Below are 19,324 nucleotides of genomic sequence, written 5' to 3' on the forward strand. Positions count from 1 at the left end.
TCAATGTACAACCAGGTTACTGCCAGGTCACCTTGTGTAATGATGCCATATCTGTGGCTCAGTCTTGGTCTCTTCTGTTGGCAGATCTGACATTAAGCAACAGGTATAGCCAAGCAATCCTTGCATAGACCCTATCTTTTCCATCATGGTGACTTTGCCCTCCAACACTTCCTCATCCCATTCCTCCTCCTCACCCCATCTCCAACAGTATGTGCCCCAACCACACTAGTCCTCCCTATTCCTTGGGATGTTAAAAACCTTGTGGGTTAGGCACATCTCCCATGGAGGCCAGACAGGCCAGGCAGACCTCTGGTGTATATGTGTCAGAGGCTTGGAACTGCTCATGTATACTGCCTGGTTGGTGGCTTAGTGTCTTTGAAATCTCAGGAGTCCAGATAAATTTAGACTGCTGGTGTTCTTATGGGGTGGTCCTCTTCCTCAGCCTTTTCCAGCCTCTCTCTAATTCAATCACAGGGGTCCCTATTTCATTCCAATGGTTGAGTGGAAGTATCTGCCTCTGTCTTGATTAGCTGCTTGTTGGGCTTCTTGGAGGACAGTCATGCTAGGCTCATTTCTCTAAGCACACCATAGCATCAGTAATAGTATGAGACCTTGGAGCCTCCCCTTGAGATGGATCCCAAGTTTGGGGAGGGTTACTGGGCTACCTTTCACTCCGTCTCTTCTCCATTTTTGTCCCCACAGTTCTTCTAGAGAAGAACAACTCTGGGTTAGAGTTTTTGACTGTGGGATGGCTACCCATCCCTCCACTTGATGTTTTGTCCTTCTACTGGAAGTGGACACTACAAGTTCCCTCTTCCCACTGTTGGATATTTTGTGTAAGGTTCCTCCCTTTCAGTCCTGAGAGTCTCTCACCTCCCAGGTCTCTGGTACCTTTCTAGAGGGTGCCCCGCAAGGTTGCATATTTTCATTTATTCTGCTGGCTCTCACGGCTTCTTCCTGTCTCTACCCACCATACCTTATCATGTTCCCCTTTTCCCCTCTTCAGTCTCCCACTCTGGTCCCTCCCTCCCTCTGCCTCTCATGATAGTTTTTTTCTTCTCCCACCCAGGTGGGATTGAAGCATCCTTCCTCACTTGGGTCCCTTTGCTTGTTAACCTTCTTGAATTCTGTGGATTGTATCCTAAATATTCTATACTTATAAGGATAATATCCACATATTAGTGAGTATATACTATGCATGTCCTTTTGAGTCTAAGTTACCTCACTCAGGATGATAGTTTCTAGGTATACTCATTTGCCTGCAAAAGTTATGATGGACTCATTATTAATAGCTAAATAATATTCCTTTGCATAAATGAACCACATTTCTGTATCCATTCTTCCATTATGGAACATCTGGCTATCACAGATAAGGCCATTATAAACGTAGTCAAGCATGTAACTATGTAGTATGGTGGGGCATCTTTTGGTTATATGCCCAAGAGTAGTATAAGTGGGTCTTTAGGTAGATCTATTTTCAATTTTCTGAAAAACCTCCAGATTGATTTCTAGAGTGGTTGTACCAGTTTGCAATACCACCAGTAATGGAGGACTGTTCCTCTTTCTCAACCTCCTCGCAAACATGTGCTATTACCTCAGCTTTCGATCTTAGGCATTCTGATTTGTGTAAGGTGGAATCTCACAGTCATTTTGATTTGCATTTCCCTGATGGCTAAAGACTTTGAACAATTCTTTAAGTGATTTCCATCCATTCAAGTTTTCTCTGTTATGAATTCTGTTCAACTCTATACCTCATTTTAAAAAAAGGCTTATTTATTTTACGTATATGAGTACACTGTAGCTGTCCTCAAACATACCAGAAGAAGGCATCAGATCCAATTACAGATGGTTGCTGGGAGTTGAACTCGGGACCTCTGGTTCACTCCATTTTTTTGATTAGGTATTTTTTCTTTTCTTTTCTTTTTATTTTTGAGGTTAGGTTCTTGAATTCTGGATATTAACCCTACATCAGATGTAGGGTGTGAAGATTTTTCCCAGTCTGTAGGTTGCCAATCTCTCCTTTTGACTATGCCCTTTGCCCTACAGAAGTTTTTCTGTCTCATGAGGTCCTATTTATGAATTTTTTATCTTAGAGCCTGTGCCATTGTTGTTTTATTAAGAAATTTTCCACCCCCAACCTCACCCTATGCCAATTAGTTTGAGGTCCTATCCTACTTTTTCTTCTATTAGATTCAGTGTATCTGGTTTTATGTTGAAGTCCTTGATCCACTTGGACTTAAGCTTTGTGCAAGGTAACAAATATGGATCTATTTTCATTTTTCTTCATACAGACTACCAGTTAGACCAGCACCATTTATTCAAGATACTTTCTCTTTTCCATTGTATATTTTTAGCTTTTTTTGTCAAAAATCAAATGTCCATAAGTGTGTGAGTTTATTTCTGGGTATTCAATTCTACTCCATTGATCACCATTTCTGTTTCTGTACCAATATCATGCAGATTTTATCACTATTACTCTGTAGTACAGCTTGAGGTCAGGGAGGATGACTCCTCCATTTGTTCTTGTTTGGGCTATCCTGTTTTTTTTCCCATATTAAATTGAGAATTGCCCTTTCTATATATGTGAAATATTATGTTGGAATTTTGAAGCAGATTGTAATGAATGTAGTTGATTTTGGTTGGGTGGTTCATTTTACTATGTTACTCCTACCACCCCATGAACATGAGAGATCTCTCCATTTTCTGAGGTGTTCTTTGATTTCTTTCTTGACATGCTTGAACTTCTTGTCATACAACTCTTTCATTTGTTTAGTTAATATTACCACAAGATATTTTATATTACTTGTGGCTATTGTGAAGCATGTTGTCTCCCCACTGTCTTTCTCAGCCTGTTTATCATTTGTATATAGGAAGGCTACTGATTTGTTTGAGTTAATTTTATGTCCAGCCACTTTGGTCAAGTTGTTTATCAGCTATAGAAGTTCTCTGGTAGAATTTTTGGGGTTGCTTATGTATACTATTATATCATCTGATAATAGTGATAGTTTGACTTGTTCTTTGCCAATTTTATCCTGTTTTTCTCCTTTTCTTGTCTTATTGCTCTACCTAGAACTTTGTGTACTATATTGAATAGATATGGAGAGAAGTGTAGTCTTTTCTTAACCCTGAATTTAGTGGGATTGCTTCAAGTATCTCTCTGTCTAACTTGATACTGGTTGTTGGTTTGCTGTATATTGTTTTTATCATGTTTAGGTATGTACCTTGAATTCCTTATCCTAACTGATGGTAAGGCAGTTTCTGATTGGCTGCCTGAGACCTGGTGTTTTTCCAGTTCTGGATTACAAAAATTTAGGCCTAGATTCCTGACCTGCCAATTTGAAGCCTGTCATGGAGTTTGCTGGTCTCAGTCCTCTCTGCCTCTCTTGAGTTGAGAGCTAGATGTCTCAACCTCAGAGATTTTAGAATAACAAGAAAAAGCTGTCTAGGGTGGAGCAAAACACACAAAGAAATTTTGGAAAGCCATCAGAGCAGAATATAGGCCACAAGCTTGGACCCAGAGTTTGACTGGCTCCCAAACACCTGTCTCTCATGAACCTCTCAAAGCTCAGGCTGGTCCTTGGCATGCATGAAACATCTTACCCTTATGGGAAAAGTCAGAACTTAAAAGATGAAAAGCATGCATGATATATCCATAGGTTCAATTGTGGCATGGATATTATGGAAGTAAGATTACACTTAAAGCCAATTACACAAGAGAAAAAACATTCCTAGTACTGAAAATGTGGCCAAGAAACCAAGAGAATGTAGCTCAGAGGCCCCAATGTGAACCTATTACTATTCTGGAGAAATGAACACCTTCTACAATTCTTTTCAATATACATGTATCTCTATCCATAGGTTTAGGCAGCTCCCAGACATTAGCAGAGAAGGAATTCTATTCAGTCATTCCATGGCAATTGATGCAGAAAATCACAAGTGTAAAAGTAGTGGGAATACTAGATTGAGGAGTGATCAGCCACACTTGGAGCATCTCTATTACATCCTCCCCAATGCTTGGGTATCATGACTGAAAAGGGGATGGAAAGACTACAGAAGCCAGAGGTCAGGGAGAACAATTAAAGAGACACAACCACAGTGAAACAGTGGCTTCTGAATCTGAACGGACCATTCTTCATGTAACCTAACAGCAGCTATGATTGTTCATATTATTTCCAGCCAGCGAACATGCTAAAATGATGTGGGAAGCACTTTATGAGCACTCACCCCTATCTGAAGAACTTTGAAGAGCTGATTGTTTCAGGGAGAAAAAAGTTTGTTTTCTTCAGAGGTGTAGATTCTATGTGGCTCAACATGTTCCTGTGTATGAACACATACTCAAAAGTGTGAGGATAACAGAGACTGGATTTGAAATTATTTAAAATTTAAAAATAGGGAAGGACCAGTATAGGAAGAGTGCTGGGAAGATAAGACACGATTTAGAGTTGAATGTCAATAGTTTAAAAATATTTTGAATGAAAATTTTTTATATTTTTATTTCTTTTTTTAACATCTCTTTATTTATTACATATACATCATACAGCTTTCTGCCTGCATGTATTCCTGCAGGCCAGAAGAGGGCACCAGATTTGATTATAGATGGTTGTGAGCCACCTAGTGGTTGCTGGGAATTGAACTCAAAACCTCTGGAAGAACAGACAATGCTCTTAACCTCTGAGCCATCTCTCCAGCCCTTGAATGAAATTCTAAACAAATTATTTTAAATAACATACAATTTAGAAGTTACAGTGATATTTTAAAAATTTATATCATCCAGGCTAGTTTACATGACTTAAATCCCAGGACTCTGAAAAGAGAGTCAGATAGATCTTTGTGAGTTTAAAGCCAGCCTGGAATACATAAAATATACCAGGCCAGAAGACTCAGACCCTATCTGCAAAACAAGGATAAGCACACAATATCTATTGATATACAACGGGGTAAGTAACATATCAAGTATTACAGGATTCTATTCATTAAAACATACACATGAGAACATACAAATGCCATGATATTAAAACTTAACATTGTTATCTATATCACTAATACATAAATTCTACTATTTGCTGGCTCATCATAACTATATATGTAATGGAACCTAAGCTTTCTATATCCTGCTTTTTCATAACTCAAGATACATGTCATTTTCAATTTTATCTGACATATTATCATTTTCTTCTATCTGATATATGAAATTTAGTGTAGCCCTATATTTCACAGTTTTCCCAAGAGTTCAATGTCCATGCTATCTTAGCTAAAAGCAAGAAACGCAGTTTAAGACTGAATGCAGTGCTGTGTCATGTTTTTTTTTTTATCTCTATTAACTTGGGTATTTCTTATTTACATTTTGATTGTTATTCTCTTTCCCAGTCTCCGGGCCAACATCCCCATAACCCCCCTTCTTTTTTTATGAATTTTTTATTAACTTAAGAATTTCTTATTTACATTTCGAGTGTTATTCCCTTTCCCAGTTTCCAGGCCAACATCCCCCTAACCCCCTACCACTCCCCTTCTTCTTCTTCTTCTTCTTCTTCTTCTTCTTCTTCTTCTTCTTCTTCTTCTTCTTCTTCTTCTTCTTCTTCTTCTTCTTCTTCTTCTTCTTTTTCATGGAAAACTTCCATTCTTTTATTTCAAAGTATCTAGGAAGAAACAAAGACGGCTTTCCTCTCAAAAATTTTTCTCACTTCTGAGGTGAGCTCGCGCTTTTTAGAGGTGGGAATGGAGGGGGTGCGGCATCCAGAGATGCTCCAATGGGCTGAATTTCTATTATAGATTTCCAGCTGCCCTCAATTATTGGATCAGAACACAGATATGCAAAAGGCCCATTATATGGGTATATGCATGTGTACACAAATTTGCATGGACACAAATGAACATGAGTCCACATACTTTCAACAATCTAGCGCGCTGCACTATACTTCACTTCCCACAGGCGGACCTGAGAAAGGTCTCTTGCCTCCTCCTCCACATTTCACTAGCAAAACCCCACAGTCAGTTCTGCTGGGTCTGCCTGTCACCTACCTTTTCTCTACAGACACATTTCATTAAGGTATCAGGTCAGCATCTACACCTTCATTGGTAAATTCAGAGAAGCCAGCTTCTCCCACATTACAGAAAATCTGTACCTTCCTTACAAACCATGCTACTCTAGGAGAGGCAGAGTCACAAGCAGAACAGGTAGTCTAAGGGCGGGGCAGGCAGGCAAGTTTGATAGTTCGTTTTAGAAAGCACACATTTTCCATTCTTCAAAGCATGATAAACCAAAGTGATAACATTTGATAAAAATATAAATTTAGGATTTTCTTTCTTTCTTTTCTTCTTTCTTCTCCTTTTTATTCCCTCACACCCAAAAATTAAGCCCTCTTCCTCTCTCTTTCTTTTTTTTTATTAACTTGAGTATTTCTTATTTACATTTCGAGTGTTATTCCCTTTCCCAGTTTACAGGCCAACATCCCCCTAACCCCTGTCCCTCCCCTTCTATATGGGTGTTCCCCTCCCTATCCTCCTCCCATTGCCGCCCTCCCCCCAACAATCACGTTCACTGGGTGTTCAGTCTTAGCAGGACCAAGGGCTTCGCCTTCCACTGGTGATCTTACTAGAATATTCATTGCTACCTATGAGGTCAGAGTCCAGGGTCAGTCTATGTATATAGTCTTTAGGTAGTGGCTTAGTCCCTGGAAGCTCTGGTTGCTTGTCATTGTTGTTCATAAGGGGTCTTGAGCTCCTTCAAGCTCTTCCAGTTCTTTCTCTGATTCCTTCAATGGGAGTCCCGTTCTCAGTTCAGTTGTTTGCTGTTGGCATTCCCCTCTGAATTTGCTGTATTCTGGGTGTGTCTCTCAGGAGAGATCTACATCTGGCTCCTGTCGGCCTGCACTTCTTCACTTCATCCATCTTGTCTAATTGGGTGGCTGCATATGTATGTGCCACATGTGGGGCAGGCTCTGAATGGGTGTTCCATCTGTCCCTGTTTTGATCTTTGCCTCTCTATTCCCTGCCAAGGACATTCTTGTTCCCCTTTTAAAGAAGGAGTGAAGCATTTACATTTTGATCATCCGTCCTGAGTTTCATGTGTTCTATGCATCTAGGGTAATTCAAGCATTTGGGCTAATAGCCACTTATCAATGAGTGCATACCATGTGTGTTTTTCTGTGATTGGGTTACCTCATTCAGGGTGATATTCTCCAGTTCCAACCATTCGCCTATGAATTTCATAAAGGCATTTTTTTGATAGCTGAGTAGTATTCCATTGTGTAGATGTACCACATTTTCTGTATCCATTCCTCTGTTGAAGGGCATCTGGATTCTTCCCAGCTTCTGGCTATTATAAATAAGGCTGCTATGAATATAGTGGAGCATGTGTCTTTTTTTATATATTGGGGCATCTTTTGGGTATATGCCCAAGAGAGGTATAGCTGGATCCTCAGGTAGTTCAATGTCCAATTTTCTGAGGAACCTCAAGTCGGATTTCCAGAATGGTTTTACCAGTCTGCAATCCCACCAAAAATGGAGGAGTGTTCCTCTTTCTCCACATCGTGGCCAGCATTTGCTGTCACCTGAGTTTTTGATCTTGGCCATTCTCACTGGTGTGAGGTGAAATCTCAGGGTTGCTTTGATTTGCATTTCCCTTATGACTAAAGATGTTGAACATTTCTTTAGGTGTTTCTCAGCCATTCGGCATTCCTCAGCTGTGAATTCTTTGTTTAGCTCTGAACCCCATTTTTTAATAGGGTTATTTGTCTCCCTGCGGTCTAACTTCTTGAGTTCTTTGTATATTTTGTATATAAGGCCTCTATCTGTTGTAGGATTGGTAAAGATCTTTTCCCAATCTGTTGGTTGCTGTTTTGTCCTAACTACAGTGTCCTTTGCCTTACAGAAACTTTGCAGTTTTATGAGATCCCATTTGTCGGTTCTTGAACTTAGAGCATAAGTCACTGGTGTTTTTTTCAGGAAATTTTTTCCAGTGCACATGTGTTCAAGATGCTGCCCTAGTTTTTCTTCTATTAGTTTGAGTGTATCTGGTTAGATGTGGAGGTCCTTTATCCACTTGGACTTAAGCTTTGTACAGGGTGATAAGCATGGATTGATCTGCATTCTTCTACATGTTGACCTCCAGTTGAACCAGCACCATTTGCTCAAAATGCTATCTTTTTTTCCATTGACTGGTTTTGGCTCCTATGTCAAAAATCAGGTGCCCATAGGTGTGTGGGTTCATTTCTGGGTCTTCAATTCTATTCCATTGGTCTATCTGTCTGTCTCTGTACGAATACCATGCAGTTTTTATCACTATTGCTCTGTAATACTGCTTGAGTTCAGGGATAGTGATTCCCCCTGAAGTGCTTTTATTGTTGAGGATAGTTTTAGCTATCCTGGGTTTTTTGTTATTCCAGATGAATTTGCAAATTGTTCTGTCTAACTCTGAAGAATTGGATTGGTATTTTGATGAGATTGCATCGAATCTGTAGATCATATTTATAACCCCCCCTTCTATATGACTGTTCCCCTCCCCATCCTCCTCCCATTACCACCCTCCCACAACGATCCCGGTCACTGGGGTTTCAGTCTTGGCAGGACCAAGGGCTTCCTCTTCCACTGGTTCCCTTACTAGGCTATTCATTGCTACTTATCTATTTAGAGCCCAGGGTCAGTCCATGTACAGAATTTGGGTCATGGCTTAGTCTATGGAAGCTCTGGTTGGTTGGCACTGCTGTTCATATGGGGTCTCAAGCCCCTTCAAGCTCTTTCAGTTCTTTCTAAGATTCCTTCAACGGGGGTCCCGTTCTCAGTTCTGTGGTTTAATGATGGCATTCGCCTATGTATTTGCTGTATTCTGGCTGTGTCTCTCAGGGGAGATCTACATCCAGTTCCTGTCAACCTGCATTTCTTTGCTTCATCCATCTTATGTAGTTTGGTGGCTATATATGTATGGGCCACATGTGGGGCAGGCTCTGAATGGGTTTTCCTTCAGCCTCAGTTCTAAATTTTGCCTCCCTTGTTAGGACAAAACGGCAACCAACAGATTAGGATAGGATCTTTATCAATCCTACAACAGATCGAGGGCTTATATTCAAAATATACAAAGAACTCACGAAGTTAGACCAGAGGGAGACAAAGAACCCTATTAAAAATGGGGTTCAGAGCTAAACAAAGAATTCACAGCTGAGAAATGCCAAATGGCTGAGAAACACCTAAAGAAATGTTCAACATCTTTAATCATAGGGGAAATGAGAATCAGAACAACCCTGAGATTTCACCTCACACCAGTAAGAATGGCTAAGATCAAAAACTCAGGTGACAGCAAATGCTGGCCAGGATGTGGAGAAAGAGGAACACTCCTCCATTGTTGGTGGGATTGCAGACTGGTAAAACCATTCTGGAAATCAGTCTGGAGGTTCCTGAGAAAATTCGACATTGAAGTACATGAGGACCCAGCTATACCTCTCTTGGGCATATACCCAAAAGATGCCCGAACATATACCAAAGACACATGCTCCACTATGTTCATAGCAGCCTTATTTATAATAGCCAGAAGCTGGGAAGAATCCAGATGCCCTTCAACAGAGGAATGGATACAGAAAATGTGGTATATCTGCACAATGGAATACTACTCAGCTATCAAAAACAATGACTTTATGAAATTAATAGGTAAATGGATGGAATTGGAAAATATCATCCTGAGTGAGGTAACCCAATCACAGAAAAACACACATGGTATGCACTCATTGATAAGTGACTATTAGCCCAAATGCTGGAATTACCCTATGTAGAACAGGAGTTGGAAGGGTTAGGGGGATTTTGGCTTGGAAATCAGGAAATGGAATAACAATTGAAATGTAAATAAGATATACCCAATTTAATAAAGATGGAGAAAAAAATAAATACCCAAGTTAACAAAGGTGGAGAAAAAAACTAAACATGTCAGAATTCATACCTATAAAAAGCCTATTATGCATATGAAATATTTCATTTTCAAATGTCCTCAAAAGGAAAATTTTTATTACTACCAATTTCTCCGTATATTGATAAGAAAACTATGCATATCCTTGTTTGGTTGAATGATTTATGCAAGAATTAGTGGGGCCGGGTTGTGTAGTAGAGCACTTGCCTAGCAAGTCCAAGGCCCTGGGTTCAGTCCCCAGCTCCAAAAAAAGAAAAAAAAAGAAAAAAAAAAGAATTAGTGGGCCAAAATGTTTCTGTTAATCAACATTAACTATTCCATGTTGAGTCAGGGCTGCATACATGGGTCAGCTCTCAAGATAATTGCTACCAGAAATGAGGACCCATATAGATTTCCACTATCCACTGAGTGGCTGGAGCTCTTTCATGTACTCTGAGAATGAAATAACTCTTCACTCAAACATATATACCATGCATGCAGGCGTTACATAGATATACATGCAGAAAAAATAATACCCATATTTTTAAAACTGAAAAAACAAGATGTAGTTCATAAAGTATCTAAAATTTTCATAAAAATCTTACTGTATGGTTAGCTAGAGATGTCGGAAATTTAGGACTAGTTGGTCAACAGGCTTAAAATTACATAATAAAAAACAATGACTTGATTATGTTGAATTTTCACTATCCTTACAATAAACAAGGGTGTTTAAACATCTTTTGAAGAGTTTTATCATAAGAGTGGAAATCACTGTATAGTAGTAAGAATAGGACCAATAGTACATTGCTAACTTTACTGGAAATAACATTAAACTGTTTTCTAAAACAGTTTACTTTAATGTTAAAGAAAGAAATGAGTTCTGATCTGATACAAATACATTTCATGCATGTTAGAAATCCTCAGTGAACTACTAAAAACTCATCTAAAAAATGAAAATAAGAAGCATAGTTTAGTAGTCTGCCACATGACAGCCAACCTCATTTCACCACATTCAAGGAACGTTGAATACATGCACCTGACAGTGTAATTTAAATGAGTACAGTTAGTATCTGTTTACTTCCTCTTGCCCACTCTATCATATCTCCAGATAAATGTAACAGTTGACCATTTATAAAATAGGGACTAAATAGTCCTATTTTCACTTTAAATTCAAGTCCCTGTGGAAAATTCCAAATGTAGAAAATGTCATACTCTTCCTGCAGTTTGTCTCTTTGATTCATATTTACTCTGTCCCCAACAGGATTAGTGAAGTGGATCTTACTCAGAGAGGGACCCAGCGGAAAGACAGGCAGCATACCATAGATTATACTTTCCTGCTTAAGGTAAGAAAATGCATTCTTATTCCATATTAAAGGCAACTTTATTGACAGTATGCAGGTGAAAAATCTCAGTGAAAGCAAAGAGATAAATAAAATTATAATGTTTCTGTTATTTTAGTCCTTTAAGAGGAAATTACCCCACAAGCACAACATGCATGTCGCACTAAACATGTTTGCAATATGAAAATACAGATACATAGAACAGAGAGAGACTTGCACATGTCCACAGATGCACACATAGCTGGAGGACACAGTTATTTACACCAACATACACATACATGTCCTAATACACATGAATATACAGATACACACTGAAACAGAATATACATCAAAGTAGCCAAACAGATGCAGAAACACAAAAAAACAATTACCCATGTGCACACATAAAACCACATGTAAACACATGTTCAGAAGAATATACACAGACATACATATATACTGACATCCACACAGAGTGACATTGTCAAACAGACAAATTTATGCTCTCATACAAAGACACACAGGGAAAGCAAAAAACTTATATGTAAATGAAAGAACATTCATAAAACCACACAAAACATAGACACATGCAGAAACATGCACTGAAAAATATATACAGGGATATACACTTATACAAAATCAACAGTATAGAAAGCAATTGAAAAACAGACAGATTTATGTTAAATGCCATAAACCCACATGTATAGGTACATACACAAAGAGCATAGATAGATAGATGGATAGATGGATGATGGATGGATGGATAGATTGATGGGTAGATGGACAGACATTCAGATGGACATACATACAGGCACACACACACACACACACACACACACACACACATATACAGAATATAGAGAAATTCATAGACATAGATATACACACAGATATTCCGAAACACAGAAGCATACACACATACAGTGAGAAATATACATCCATACACATAAGCACACATGAATGTAGTAAATTGAATACTAGCATTACTCTCTCTGTAAATACTCCCAGAGTACCAAGTGATGTCCCTCACTTACAGTGGAAACAGCTATATTTGGGATATCTAGTTAAAACAATACCCTACAGTGATTACTACATATTTAACAATTAATGAACAAGGATTCATCACTGAGTGGGTTCATTAGAAAGGACTGGATATGTTTTCAATATTAGAACATGTGATGATAATCAGGTAATCTGTAACAAACCACAATGCCACATTGACAAATTATGCCTTCTACTCCATTCTCTTTACATTATAGTCATATACCAACATCTAGATTTATATGATCAGTAGGAAAAGTATTCATAAATCACTCTATGTTGGAAAATATTTCCTAGTACACTTGGTGTGGGCATCTAGAGACTCTTAAAGATATCAATAACAGGAAATGTTAAATAATGTAGAAGCACTACCTTAGTGCAGAAGTAATTTTGCTCTTTCCCACTGTCAGTGGGCAGATTATGAAACTTTTGAAAATCCATCTCATGGAGTACATGGGCAACAGCATACACAGCATTGTATATATCGTAATTTCCTTCAGTAAAGGTCATTTCAAAAGTATGCACCATTAGCCATTCCAATGAGTTCTTCAGTGCCTTAGAACATCATCTGAGTATTTGAAAGGGTTCAATGTCTGCACAAAAATTATAAAACCAGAAATTTCTCCATGGTGCTGTCCAAAAGCAAATAACCCATATAAGGTGTCTTTCTTACTAGGAGTGACATCCCACTGGGCAGTGGTGATCCATAATCTCTGTATACATAGGGATTCCCATAATCTAAAGCTCACAGTTAATTACTGTCTGTGTTGCCATAAATGAAAACATTTGTAGATGATGTCATGATTTGGTTGTAATACACTTCAACTCTTGACATGTATAAATCCATATCGACTGGGATCATGCTGACAAAAACAAAGCAGACTGTATTTCTTTCCATCTCTCTTTTCAAATATGAGAGAAATAGGGTACCTTGATCATTGTCTGAGACGGCCAACCCTACCCAGTTCCAACTGAAATGTATTATGAAGGAGACCAGGGCAAGGGCTAGAGATGTATCATCAGAGGACATCTGATATAGATAGGGAAAGTTTTCATGATCATTCAGGACAGGATGATAGGGTCCATAAGTAAGATGAAGGAACTAGAACACAGGAAGCAGCATGAGATACAATGTATTTCTAAGAACTTATAAACACATTTTTTGGATATTTCTAGAAATCTCAGATAGCTATTATTTCTTCCCTCATCTATGCATCATACAAGGACATTTGAAAGCTCCATCAAGACTCTGAATAGGACCCTTGAACTACATAGATTGGCTCAGGCCTAGTAAGATTATAAGGGGTCCGAGTGATAACTGATTTCATGAATTCCTAACCTGCCCCTAATACAGAAGTTCTCTCTGTCTCTCTCTGTCTCTCTGACTCTGTCTCTGTCTCTCTGTCTCTGTCTCTCTCTGTCTCTCTCTGTCTCTCTCTCTCTCTCTCTCTCTCTCTCTCTCTCTCTCTCTCTCTCTCTCTCTCTCTCCTGCTTGGATATGAAGTTGCTTAGGAATGTATAAAGTATCAGAGTTGTTTCCCTATTTACTCCTGGTATAATTAGGGAGAATTTCAGAATTATGTAAACTCAAATGAATGAAACTTTGTAATTTGGATTCCCAACCACAAATTTGTTCTGTAAATGTAAATACTAGAGACATATTTGGCGAAAGATTAGGGCTCCTGTTGATTTCATTCATGGAGAAAGCCAAGACAAGGTCATACTTGTGGATTGCAGTGTGTGTTCTGTAAAAGGTTACAGTGTTAATAAAGACATCAATTTACAAATAACATTTTCAGTCTGTAAAAGGGCAATGCTGTACTGGATTCTATTGTTCTCATCCCCTGAAGGTTGAAATGACCTGTGTAATGAGGTTGAGATGACAAAAAAAGCCGGAAGCTCATAAAATCTTGACATGTTCATGAGAGGTCATGTCCTGTAAATGAGATGTACTATGATCATGTTCTCACTGAGCGTTTTTCATGTCTTGTCTTTGATTGTTTGCTAAGAATGTAAATAAATAGCCAAATGCTTTGATGAAACAGTGAAAATGGTCACATATTCATTTGAAATTAGTGAGAAATATGTGAAAAACATTGGATGTGTTTGTGCCATTGAGTTTGGTATGTTTGTATAAAAATGTCTGTATTGGCTAAGGCAGAAAAGTCTTCTGTGACAATACTTGGTTCATGTAATTAAAATTCATTTTCATTAGGGGGCAATATATTTATCACATCCCCACATAATCATCCTTACCTTAAAGGTTCTTTCTAAAATTCAGTTGCAGTGGAATAATTCTGCTTTGTGTTTATGTTTCGTAGAAGAATAATGTCACATATCCCTTCAGAATTATTTCATGCAAATCAAAACAACCCTGAGATTTCACCTCACACCAGTGAGAATGGTTAAGATCAAAAACTCACGTGACAGCAAATGCTGGCCAGGATGTGGAGAGAGAGGAACACTCCTCCATTGTTGGTGGGATTGCAGACTGGGACAACCATTCTGGAAATCAGTCTGGAGGTTCCTCAGAAAATTGGACACTGAACTGCCTGAGGACCCAAGTATACATCCCTTGGGCATATATCCAAAAGATGTCCCAACATATACCAAAGACATATAATCCACTGTGTTCATAGCAGCCTTATTTATAATAGCCAGATGCCCTTCAACAGAGAAATGGATACAGAAAATGTGGAACATCTACACAATGGAATATTACTCAGTTATCAAAAACAATGACTTTATGAAATTCATAGTCAAATGGATGGAACTGGAAAATATCGTCCTGAGTGAGGTAACCCAATCACAGAAAACACACATGGTATGCACTCATTGATAAGTGGTTATTAACACAAATGCTTGAATTACCCTAGATGCACAGAACACATGAAACTCAAGAAGGATGACCAAAATGCGAATGCTTCACTCCTTTGAAAGGGGAACAAGAATACCCTTGGGAGGGAATAGGGGGGCAAAATTTAGAACAGAGGCAGAAGGAAGACCCATACAGAGCCTGTCCCACATGTGGCCCATACATATATAGCCACCAAACTAGATAAGATGGATGAAGCAAAGAAGTGCAGGCCGACAGGAACCGGATGTCGATCTCTCCTGCAAATGCCGTCATTAAACCACAGAACTGAGAACGGGACCCCTGATGAAGGAATCTTAGAAAGGGCTAAAAGAGCTTGAAGGGGCTTGAGACCCCATATTAACAACAATGCCAACCAACCAGAGCTTCCAGGGACTAAGCCACTACCCAAAGACTATACATGGACTGACCCTGGACTCCAACTGCATAGGTAGGAATAAATAGCCTAGTAAGAGCACCAGTGGAAGAGGAAGCCCTTGGTCCTGCCAAGACTGAATCCCCAGTGAATGTGATTGTTGGTGGGAGGGCGGTAATGAGGGGAGGGTGGGGAGGGGCACACACATAGAGAAGGGGAGGGAGAGGGGTTAGGGGGATGTTGGCCCGGAAACATGGAAGGGGAATAACAATCGAAATGTAAATAAGAAATACTCAAGTTAATAAAGATGGAAAAAAAGAGAATTATTTCAAAACATCTGACTGATAAACATCAAATATATTACTTCATTATTAGTTTTTACTAAGAGTTAAATATCTGCATTCCAATTAGAAATAGTACATCTCTCATGTGTTTTTTATAAAAACAATCCCTTTTAGAATATTCTTTATGAATACACAAAAAAGATGTCTTTAAAAATTTCACTAACACGTGACAGGAATTTGAGAGTAGTATTTGTACATATCAAACACTAACTCCTGCAAGGTAAACCTTAAGGAACATAACGTACTCGAGTGATCATAGTGGCTTTGTCATCTAAAGTACTGTGTCTGAAAAAGATTTTCAGGAGTCCACAAAATCAAAATGTTCATAGGTCCCACAACCGTAAAATATACAACTATATTTTCTAAGATTACTGAAAAAGAGAAATAAAGTACTAAATATTAAATGGTCAGGTTAAGTAACTGAGAGGCGAATAGGAAAGACATATGCACCTTAAATAATGGCAAAGATGAGCTAGTAGGTAACTCCTCAATCCTTATTCTCTAATACTGCCAACTATCATATGCCACAGATAGTAACAAGGGAAGTAACTAATCACCACTACTAGTAATAATAGCACTTTTCAAAGAACGCAAACATATTCTTTATATGCAGTACATTCTTTCCTTATTCTAAAAAGAGTGTGAAGAATTGGACTTTGTAAGACCTAAAAGCCACTGAACTTATATAGATCAAAATATGAAGATCACAGAGGAGAGTTCTTTTACATCAATTCTTGATGCAGCTTCAGTACATAAATGGGGACCACATGGAGCAAATTTAAGAAAGTAACCAAGCATTTATATGTAAGCTCTGCACAGCTAGGTGTGTCTCCAACATTGGTGGCCCCAGCATAAGTACTAGAAGTTGCCCACTAATGGAAAGATCATCAGCTGACTCTGGTCATTTGCATAAACACACACAGAATAAAGTCATAACAATTGTGTCTTTCAATCAGAAATCATTGTGCTACTGTGCTATCTCCTCTAGGAGAGGGATATAAATGATTGATAATGGCTGGAAGTTGTTTTATTACTCAGTTTCCATCCAGGTAGGTGGTAAACAGACTGAAAAAAAACTCACTGTCAATTTAAAGTGGTAATATAGCATCAAATCTCTAATAGAACTTGTAGTTCTTTCTTGTTTTGCAGATTAATAACACAGTAAAAAAGAGCCTTAAATTGCTTTGCTCTACAACCTCAATAGACTCAGGAAATATTCATGATCACATCTACATGGAAAATGTAAAAGCACTTACTGTGTATTCAAAATATGACTGAAATACTCTTTCTCCACAGGCCATTGTACTGCTCGAATCAAGAAGTTACAGCCTATTCTCCGGTATCCATTCTTGTCTTTATTTTGCTTTATTCTCCAAGAGCAGGTAGGATAAATAAAGCCAGCCACATGAAGTGGAATGTTCAGGAGCAAGAAGGATAAAATCAAAGTGAACATAGTTTTTCTTCTCTGAGCCTGGGCAGAATGGTTTGAAGCGCCACACAGATCAGCAAATCAAAGATACCCATATATCCCCATGTCCTATTATCACTGTGGCCAAGGGAGATGTTACATCTGCATTTCTGTTTCCTTTTTTTACAACTGTTTCCTCAACCCTGGAGGAATCTTTGATACTATCTCCTGGGGATGTTCATCCGATGTTCACTGTTCATGTGATAAACTTAGTTGATAAATATAGATGAAGGTTGTGTGGCTACATGAATGGCATCACACATGTTTGTGGAAATTAAGGTCCCTGGAAAGATTCTACTTTGTGAAATTTCGTCTCAGGACTGCCTCAAATTCTGTTTATGTGAACACTTGAAATAATATCAGTGGATTTTTGTAGTTGATCCACCTTCAGGAAGGACTCAGAGTCTGAAATCATGGTTACACACTGACCATTGTGTCACAAATCCCATGTCAGGGAAAGGCAGCCTCATGTTTAGAGCATTTGTTATCAATTGAGAATATATTATGGGCAACATACAGCAGTGAAACATACAGAATATCTAAACAAAACCTGTGCTTACATTGTCTTGAGAATTAAAACATCATGGCAAATCCAGAAATGTCCTGAATAATATTAAGTGTTGCTTTTAAAATATTTAAGAAAATCCAGAGAAAATGTTAAACATTTTTGCCTCATTTCAAATACTACATAAGACCTAGCACTCTTATTCCCCATTATTTTTAATGAGAAACTAAGCTAAATGTTTGAGTTCTAAAACATGATTTCCAAATTTTACCCTCAGTTCTCACAGAACAATACCTCGTTTTGACCAGTTTCTTCTACTTTATCACTTTTTCTACCTTGACTTTGCTAATTTTACATTCCAGTAGTCACCATAAAGAATTCTTACAATTAGTATTGTAGGAGCAAATAGTAAGGGTCAAGTGAACTTTTGTTTAATAAGTAAAATCTTCTTATACAATTTTCATAGCCAAGTGGGAGAGTTTACTGATAATTGTGGTCTGATGTGTGTCTGTGGATATGGATTGCAGAGAAAGCAGCACAAATATAGGAAATTCTTTCTCGTGTGTTGTGATATGTAGTATTCAGCATTTATGATGAGGCAAACAGAGTTTGTTTCCTTTCTAGGTTTTGTTGTACATTTTTAAAATATTTATTTATTTATTTTATGTGTAAGTATACTATAACTGTCTTCAGACACACCAGAAGAGGGCATCAGATCTCATCACAGATGGTTGTGAGCCACCATGTGGTTGCTGGGATTTGAACTCAGGACCTCGGGAAGAACAGTCAGTGCTCTCAACCGCTGAGCCATCTCTCCAGCCCCTTTGTTGTACATTTAAATAACAACGTCCTCTATGTGCATGAACCAGAAACCTTGTCCTAGGTAGCAAATGTACGGGCACAGAGAGATGTGAGATGGAGAGTTTTTCATAAGAGGAAAAAGCACATTCATCTTTGATGTGTACAAATAAAATTGCCAAGCATATAGATTTAGCATTGTATTCAGTTTCATCTGTATGAAATGGTTATTTCATTTTAAATTAATATATTTTATTATTATGACACATTCACATGTATGTTTAATGTACTTTGCCAGTTTCTTCCCAATTGAAACCCACATCTCTTGCTCATCTTACTACTCATACCATTCCTTAGTTCAAACAGCCTTCCTCTTATTTTATGACTTTTGTGTTAATTTTATGAGACAAATGTCACATTTTCTTGTGTATTTTTCCAAACTGGCTTCACATGGCGCCCCATCCCAAATGTGTTACCCACTTTCTCATGTAAAAATGTGTGCATATACACTCACGTACAAACATATATACATTTATTGACCTTTATATATGTAATCTTCCTTGCCTCTCTGGGATAAAGCCTACATGATCGTGGTAGCTGATACTTTTATTTGTTCTTGGATTCACTTTGCAAATATTTTATTGAGTATATTTGTATCAAGGCTGATAAGAGAAATCAATCTATAAATCTCCTTCTTGGTTAGTTCTTCATGTAGCCAGGATACCATGGTGATTGTAGCCTCATAATC

General features: G+C 38.2%; 1 pseudogene; it reads right to left on the bottom strand.

Annotated features, from left to right (window-relative positions):
- Positions 1–10,920: 10,920 nt before the first annotated feature.
- Positions 10,921–17,106, bottom strand: Vmn2r116l-ps22 (vomeronasal 2, receptor 116 like, pseudogene 22; annotated as a pseudogene).
- Positions 17,107–19,324: the final 2,218 nt, after the last annotated feature.

This window comes from Rattus norvegicus, chromosome 1, assembly GCF_036323735.1.
Source record: "Rattus norvegicus strain BN/NHsdMcwi chromosome 1, GRCr8, whole genome shotgun sequence".
In the NCBI taxonomy this organism is placed as follows: domain Eukaryota; kingdom Metazoa; phylum Chordata; class Mammalia; order Rodentia; family Muridae; genus Rattus; species Rattus norvegicus.